Source organism: Lissotriton vulgaris, chromosome 3_1 (genome assembly GCF_964263255.1).
Source record: "Lissotriton vulgaris chromosome 3_1, aLisVul1.2, whole genome shotgun sequence".
NCBI classification, from domain to species: Eukaryota; Metazoa; Chordata; class Amphibia; order Caudata; family Salamandridae; genus Lissotriton; species Lissotriton vulgaris.
Genome location: NC_141689.1, coordinates 193,971,685 through 193,981,064, shown reverse-complemented (window position 1 = coordinate 193,981,064; position 9,380 = coordinate 193,971,685).

Sequence of the window (9,380 nt, the reverse complement as noted above, 5' to 3'; positions counted from 1 at the left end):
TGAGGGCGATAGATAGAGTGATGGCAATAGAGTGAGGGCAATAGACCGTCCTGAATCCTCCAGAAGCGGTCGCTCCCCACGCAGCTCCTCGCCCCGACTGCAGTGGTATCGTAGCGCTTCACAATTGCTATCTGCCTTCCTCGCATTGCTTTCTATATTTCTCACTGCTGCCAATTTAATATTTAATTAATTTAGCCTCGTACACGCGCATCAGTGACTGTCTGCTGTCGGGTGAATTCAATTACCTCAACGCTACAATTAACAAGCGCTCAGTCAGTGAAATCGCATTGTGCCTTTATTTAATTTAATTCACTGTATGATAGCATAACGTTGTTTTGCTAGGTATTGCCCCAATCCAGTTTCGTTTCTAGCCTGCTGCCATCTTGTAGTTTGTTGTAGTGCCTCCCTGCCCGGACCTCCACCCCGCCCTCCGCCTCCCAGCTGACCCTCCCTCCAACTGATTCAACTGGCCCTACCCTCCGGTATTTTCTCTGTGACCGTCCTGAATCCTCCAGAAGCGGTCGCTCCCCACGCAGCTCCCCGCCCCGACTGCAGTGGTATCGTAGCGCCTCACAATTGCTATCTGCCTTCCTCACATTGCTTTCTATATTTCTCACTGCTGCCAATTTAATATTTAATTAATTTAGCCTCGTACACGCGGATCAGTGACTGCCTGCTGTCGGGTGAATTCAATTACCGCAACGCTACAATTAACAAGCGCACAGTCAGTGAAATCGCATTGTGCCTTTTTTTAATTTAATTCACTGTATGATGGCATAACGTTGTTTTGCTAGGTATTGCCCCAATCCAGTTTCGTTTCTAGCCTGCTGCCATCTTGTAGTTTCTTGTTGTGCCTCCCTGCCCGGACCTCCACCCCGCCCACCGCCTCCCAGCTGACCCTCCCTCGCTCCTCCCCCTCCTCCATCCGCATATGACAGATGCTTCCGCGCGCAGTGCTCACGCGCAGGGGTCGCGCCCCATGCGTGCCGAAGGTGCGCCAAAGGTAAGCCCGTCTACGCCCGTCCGCGCCTGGACCGCGCCCAGCGCCAGACCCCCTGGCCCCCGCAACCCGCACTCCTCCCGCTTAACATATGGCGCCTCGACCCTCCTAGCCCTTAACCCCAGACGCACACCGCAATGCTACGAAGCTGCCCCAGGACGTACCCACGGTCCCTTCGCCTGCCACTCCTGCAATTTCACCAGCATCAAGACCCATACCATATCCACTAACCTCAAGCATTGCTCCGACTCTAACCACCTGAAGTGCATCCTGTTGAACACCCGCTCGGTCCACAGACACGCCACTGAACTCTGGGACCTTCTCGACACTGCTTCACCGGACGTCGCCTTCCTTACTGAAACCTGGATGAACGCATCATCAACACCCGACATCGCCATAGCCATCCCGGACACTTACAAGATCACCCGAAAAGACCGCACCAATCAAACAGGAGGAGGCATCGCCATCGTCCATAAGAACACCATCAAAATCACCACCAGCTCCGACGATGACCTTGCAACCGCCGAACACCTCCACTTCCAGATCCACACCGACCCTAGGACCACACTTAGAGGCACCCTCATCTACAGGCCTCCAGGAACCCGTAAACAATTCAGCGAAGACATCACTGACTTCATCAGCCCACATGCCCTCGCCTCCGAGAACTACATTCTAATAGGAGACCTCAACTTCCACCTGGAAAAGAAAAACGACAGCAACACCTCCACCCTTCTGGACAACCTGGCCAATCTCCGACTCAAACAACTTGTTGACACCCCCACCCATGTAGCCGGACATACGCTCGACCCAATCTTCACCTCCAGCAAACACATTTCCTTCGATTGCACCACATCTCACCATTGGACGGACCACAGTTGTGTTCACTTCAGCTACAAAACCACCTCGACCCACAACCCCCCACATCCTATTCCTCGAAGAAATTGGAACAAAATCACCACCGACCAACTCCTCACATCGCTCAACCAAAACCCTCCCGCCCTCCCATTGGACCCAAACCAAGCTGCCACCATACTCAAACAATGGATCACTCGCAGCGCTGACGAATTAGCACCCTTGAAAAACCACCAGATCAAATCAGGTAACAAAAAGGCCCCCTTGTTCAACGATGACCTTAAAAAATCCTAGAAGCTATGCCGTACTCTAAAGAAAACATGGAGAAAAAACCTGACAACATGATTACCTTCAAGGCAGCCACCCGCAAACACCACCAACTGATTCGATCCACCAAGAAATCAGCATTCAAGGACCGACTCGACAACAACGCCCATAACAGCAAGGATCTTTTCAACAACGTCAAATAATTCAGCAACCCCACCGCAGCCTCAAACGACATTACTCCCTCCCAAGACCTTTGCGATTCGTTATCCTCCTTCTTCTACAACAAAATTGCCGACATACATAACAGCTTCGAGAACATTTCCAACGAACAATCCTCTCCACCCCCCTCCGAACCTAAACCGCCCTTTAACAACATCAGCGCCTGGAACCCAATCACCACTGAAGACACCATCCGCCTGATGAACTCCATCCATTCTGGCTTGCCAACCGACCCCTGTCCCCACCACATCTTCAACAAAGCAGACTCCATCATCGCACCCCATCTCCGTGATGTCATCAACTGCTCCTTCAACTCTGCTACCTTCCCAGAAAGCTGGAAACACGCCGAACTCAGCGCCCTCCTGAAGAAACCCACGTCAGACCCCTCTGAACTGAAAAACTACCGCCCCATATCCCTCCTCCCATTCCCTGCCAAAGTCATTGAGAAAGCCGTCAATAGCCAGCTCGCCGCCTTCCTTGAATCCAACAACTCCCTCGATCCCTCTCAGTCCGGCTTTCAAGCCAAACACAGCACCAAAACCGCCCTCATTGCAGCGACAGACGACATCCGGACACTACTGGACAACGGAGAAACTGTGGCCCTCATTCTACTCGACCTCTCCGCCGCCTTCGACACAGTATGTCACAGCACCCTTATGCAACGCCTCAGCAACATCGGCATACAAGGAAAAGCCTTAGACTGGATCATCTCGTTCCTCGCTGGGAGAACTCAGAGAGTCCGACTTCCCCCATTCAAATCAGAGGCCACAGAAGTCATCTGCGGTGTACCACAAGGATCATCACTCAGTCCCACCCTCTTCAATGTTTACATGAGTCCACTCGCATCCATCGCGCGTCAACACAACCTTAACATCATCTCCTACGCTGACGACACCCAGCTGATCCTTTCCTTCACCAAAGACCCTAACACCGCCAAAACCAATCTTCACGAAGGCATGAAAGAAGTAGCCGGTTGGATGAAAAACAGCCGCCTAAAACTTAATTCAGACAAAACGGAGGTGCTCATTCTAGGATCATCCCCCTCTGCCTGGGACGACTCATGATGGCCTTCGGCTCTGGGCACAGCACCGATACCCACAGACCACGCACGTAACCTTGGCTTCATCCTAGACTCCTCACTCTCGATGTCCAGACAAGTCAACGCAGTCTCTTCCTCCTGCTTCAACGTACTTCGTATACTCCAAAAAATCTTCAGTTGGATCCCTCCCGAGACAAGAAAGACTGTCACCCACGCACTGGTCACGAGTCGACTGGACTATGGAAACACCCTATACGCCGGAATCACAGCCAAATTGCAGAAAAAACTCCAACGCATCCAAAACGCATCAGCGAGACTCATTTTGGACATCCCTCGCCAAGATCACATTACCGGCCACCTGAAAGACCTCCACTGGCTTCCCGTCAACAAGAGAATAACGTTCCGTCTCCTCACCCACGCACACAAGGCCCTCTACAAACTAGGACCCGAATGCCTCAACACTCGACTGTCCTTCTACACACCCACCCGCCAACTAAGATCCTCCAATCAAGCCCTCGCCGCAGTTCCGCGTATTCAAAGATCCACCATGGGAGGTAGATCCTTCTCCTACTTGGCGGCCAAGACCTGGAACTCACTCCCCACTCACCTCCGCCTTACACAGAACCACATCTCCTTCAGAAAAGAACTTAAAACCTGGCTATTCGATAAATAATGACCCCCCCGCCCCCCAAGCGCCTTGAGACCCTCTGGGTGAGTAGTGCGCTATATAAATTCCTGTACTTGAACTTGAACTATAGATGTGTGTTGTTCCTGTCTGTGAGTTGTGCCCCCTGTTCCTGCATGTGTGAGATGCGCCCCCTGTTCCTGTCTATGTGAGATGCTCCCCCTGTTGTTCCTGTCTGTGAGATGCTCCCTCTGTTGCTCCTGTCTGTGTGAGAAGCATCCTCTGTTCCTGTCTGTGTGAGATGTGGCCCCTGTTCCTGTCTGTGTGAGATGCGCCCTCTGTTGTACCTGTATGTAAGAAGCGCCCACTGTTTGTCCTGTCAAGTGTGGGAATGAGTGAGAGAAAAGAGAGCAAGAGGAAAAAGAATAAAGGTGAGAGAGAGAGTGAATGAAGGGGAGTCAAAGAGAGAGAGAGAAATAAGGGGAAATAGAGTAAATGAAGGGAAGCGAAAGAGAGAGAGAGAGAGAGAGTTATGGGAGGGAGAGAGAGAGAGAGAGAGAAAGAGCGAGAAGGGAGAGAGAGAGAGAGAGAGAGAACAAGTGATATAAAAAAAAGTAAGCCATGCACGAGTGATGAACGAATGCTGATATTTTTAAGCCCACAGCAAATGTTACTTTGCCCAGTGGGAGAATATAAAAGGTTGTTTGTAAAAAATTGACAGAGTGCGCAAACCACAGAGTTAATGGCCAATAAAAATAAATCAAAGAGCGAGCCGTGCACGAGTGAATAAGTACTGCTGATATGAGTGTGCAAACCACTTTGTCAATGGGCCATAAGAAACCAGGAGGAAAACTCCGAACTGTACTCTATTACCTGTCAGCCTCATAAACACGCTGTTTTGTGCGCAAAGGATTCTGGAGGTATGTATGGTAATTAGCATTTCCTGTTCCCGGCTGGAGCAAAAATTCCTTTGACACCACAGATGTTCTCAAAACAACAATTATTTCAAGAGGGCCCTTTGAGTAAAAAAAATCTTAATACATTTACTTCTCTTTTCTGGGCCTGAAGTTTTAAATCTGAGTAAAAAAAATCTTAATAAATTTACTTCTCTTTTCTGGGCCTGAAGTTTTAAATCTTACAGTGCTTCCTAGAGAGGCACTTACGCTTTACATATATAATGTACAATACTTCTCTGAGATCCTATTTTGCAATGGGTCAAACGGCTTCTAGTAGCTTAAAGCATAGACACAGAGTGAAAGTAGTACTAAAACCTAACTGTGGCAAGCAGAATAAAAAAGGCACACCTATTATTGCATCGCGAGGAACACTGCGGTGCACCAGCAGGCTGCAAGTAGGGTTTGCCAGCCCCAGGAGGTGAGGGGAAGGATCGGCCAATGTGCCTGCCACCTCGGGAGGAGGTCCGTGGGGGAATGAGCAGTGTTCCATGAGTGAGCAGTATTGCTCCCTGCACACGTGGGTAATAACACGGGAAGGAGGAAAGGATGCGGAAAATAAAATAAACCAATAATCCCACTGGACAGACAAAACAAAAAGGAAACGAGCTGAGCTTGGGTTGTGAGATCGCAGAAGTACAAACAAAGGAGCCTGATTAAAGCCAGCACGCTGTCTGTGAAAACAAGACGGAGGGAAGGCAGAGAAGGGGAGGGGGGAGGAGAAATGCGACACGGCGGGCAGGGGAGGGGGCCGAGCGAGGACAGCGGTGATGAGGGAAGGCAGAGAAGGGGAGGGGGGAGGAGAAATGCGACACAACGGGCAGGGGAGGGGGCCGAGCGGGGAGAGCGGCGATGAGGGTGTGAAGCAACAAGGGCCTTTGAAGTGAAGCTTAGCTTCACTTCAAATTTGTGGGAGGAGTTCTGCTGGGGAACAGATGGCGATTGGATGATGTGCACGCGCATTTTAGGTCAATGCGCTTGTGCATTGACCTAAAAGGGCACAGCATCAAATCGCCAGTCAATCGCCAGTCTAGGTAAAGCTTATTTAAGCCCCTATAGTCTCGCTCAATGTGCATGCGCATTGAGAGGCGAGACCTAAAAAGGAACAGTAATAAACCTTAAAAATTTCCAGATTGGTTACATATTGCATAAGATGTTTGGGCTGAAAACAGTATATCTATACACACTGGAAAATATTCCAAACACATTAATTTTACATATCGTTTTTTGATAAAATGCATCGATATCATTTGCAGCTCACAAGCGTCCACCGCTGTTACCAGCTAGGATCAGTTCATTACCTCTCTGGTGCATAAGCAGGAAGTGTGGTAAACCGGAAGAAGGTGCAGAATAGAATCTCGGTACATGGAATCATGTCCAGAATTTTCACCACTTACAGCCTCATTAGAAGTGATCTGGTAACTGGTGTTATATTTATTGCAAAGCACAAGAAGAGGGCCTGAAGGGATACATTTAAAGAATCGCGGACTCAATCCCCTGTTTCAATTAATCAATAAACCAAAACAGTCCTGAAGTCTATCTACAAAGGAATGCTCATCAATGTATGAACAGTCCAAATCTCTATTACTGTAGTACGAAAGATCATCAAAGTAGGTTTTTCAATTGATTAGAGATGCAGAATAAACGGTCAACCGTTTAATGGTCTTAACAAGCAACAAAAGGGAATGAAAAAAGAAACCAGAAGAAAAACTCTGCCAGGGATCATTGGTGTCCCATCATTACACTTAACGTCCAGCCTTTGGTGCTTACTGCACCAAACTTCACGTGTTATGGTAAATACTGAACATTTCCCCCCATAACTATTGCCCAACAGCAGCTTCCCGCTATGGCAGAAGAGTGTCTCCCCTCACCAGCAGCCACAAAAATGAAAAAATAAAATGATAATAAACCTTTGTTTATGGGTTTAATTTTTCTCTCGGAGCCCAGACTTGGGGGAGGGGCCAGCGGATGACAGGCACTGGGGGGAGTGGTTGCACTGCTCTCAGTACACATGACAGTTTGGATAACAGTTTCAAGGCGGCCACACACTCACGCGCACTCAAGCTCTCTCCAACCCGAGCTGCAGTGCTGGGTCAGAGGGGGCACAGGCCCCCAGTCTAACTTAGGGCACAAATTGAAGGTCCAAAGGCCAATCCTGATGCCGCTCTCATACATGAAAGGAGAGTCAGAATTGGCCACTAGAGTCTGGGAGCCTGTGCCTGCAGTGGAGAGGAGTGCGAAGAGGCGATGCAGCCGGTAAGTGTTTTTTAGTTTTTTATTTGTTTGTCTCACTATCCGTCCACCCACCCTACTCCCTGTCGTGCCCTGAGTGAAGGGCACTAGGACCCAGTGACATAGTGGGGGATGGGGAGACTGGACACGAGTTTCGGTCAGGGGACAGGAAGTGGACACAGAAGGAACGATGAGGAAAGAAGGAGGACGTACCTGACTGTGGCTGTGACTGCATGTAACAATAAAGTATAATTCCCACATCCGCTGGTCTCCGCTCTTGACTTGGGGTCAAGGGACACGACATCTGGTGACGAAGCGGTGAGATCATCCACGCGTGTCCTGACAGATGAAGAGATCGTGAACAGGAGCCCACCCTGATTCACAAGCAAAAGTTGAAGTAAGCGCGGCAATACGACCGCGAAGACGTAGCCCCCGGTGAGGAAATAAGCGTGGAGTGAAGAAAGCAGCTCCGGTAAGGAACATCGGGGAAGCGCGCGCTCGAATCAAGAGAAAGGGCAAACTCTCGCGAGAACGAGAGCGGCCATTTTGAGGCCAGGCGGGATAAGCCAATAGGAGCGAAGAACACCAGGGCGGACATCTTAAAGTCAGGAAAAACGCGAGGAAAAGCGAAAAGAGGAAGAAAAGAAGCAATAAACTGCAGAAAAGAGCACATTACTAAATAAACAAGCATTTGCAATGCAATGGTCTCGGCATCATTAAAGGTAGAGCTATTGGCATTGCTCATGACATTTCTTTTTTTTCTTTAAATCATAAATAAATGGCATTGTCATTTACATTGCCAATACACACCACTCTGCACCTGCACTCACTGCTCTGCACTCACTGCTCTGCACTCACTACTCTGCACTCACTGCTCTGCACTCACTGCTCTGCACTCACTACTCTGCACTCACTACTCTGCACTCACTACTCTGCACTCACTACTCTGCACTCACTACTCTGCACTCACTACTCTGCATTCTGCACACTCACTCTGCACTCACTACTCTGCACTCTGCACTCACTACTCACTACTCTGCACTCACTACTCTGCACTCTCTACTCACTACTCTGCACTCTCTACTCACTACTCTGCACTCACTACTCTGCACTCTGCACTCACTACTCTGCACTCTGCACTCACTACTCTGCACTCACTACTCTGCACTCACTACTCTGCACTCACTTCTCTGCATTCTGCACACTCACTCTGCACTCACTACTCTGCACTCTGCACTCACTACTCTGCACTCACTACTCACTACCCTGCACTCACTACTCTGCACTCACTACTCACTACTCTGCACTCACTACTCACTACTCTGCACTCAATACTCACTACTCTGCACTCACTACTCACTACTCTGCACTCACTACTCTGCACTCACTACTCTGCACTCACTACTCTGCACTCACTACTCTGCACTCACTATTCTGCACTCACTACTCTGCACTCACTACTCTGCAATCACTACTCTGCACTCACTACTCTGCATTCTGCACACTCACTCTGCACTCACTACTCACTACTCTGCACTCACTACTCACTACTCTGCACTCACTACTCACTACTCACTACTCTGCACTCACTACTCACTACTCTGCACTCACTACTCACTACTCTGCACTCACTACTCTGCACTCACTACTCACTACTCTGCACTCACTACTCACTACTCTGCACTCACTACTCACTACTCTGCACTCACTACTCTGCACTCACTACTCTGCACTCACTACTCTGCAGTCACTACTCACTATGCACTCACTACTCATTACTCTGCAATCGCTACTCACTACTCTGCACTCACTACTCTGCACTCACTACTCTGCACTCACTACTCTGCACTCACTACTCTGCACTCACTACTCTGCACTCACTACTCACTACTCTGCACTCACTACTCACTACTCTGCACTCACTACTCTACACTCACTACTCTGCACTCACTACTCTGCACTCACTACTCTGCACTCACTACTCACTACTCTGCACTCACTACTCTGCACTCACTACTCTGCACTCACTACTCTGCACTCACTACTCTGCACTCTGCACTCACTACTCTGCACTCACTACTCTGCACTCACTACTCTGCACTCACTACTCTGCACTCACTACTCTGCACTCACTTCTCTGCATTCTGCACACTCACTCTGCACTCACTACTCTGCACTCACTACTCTGCACTC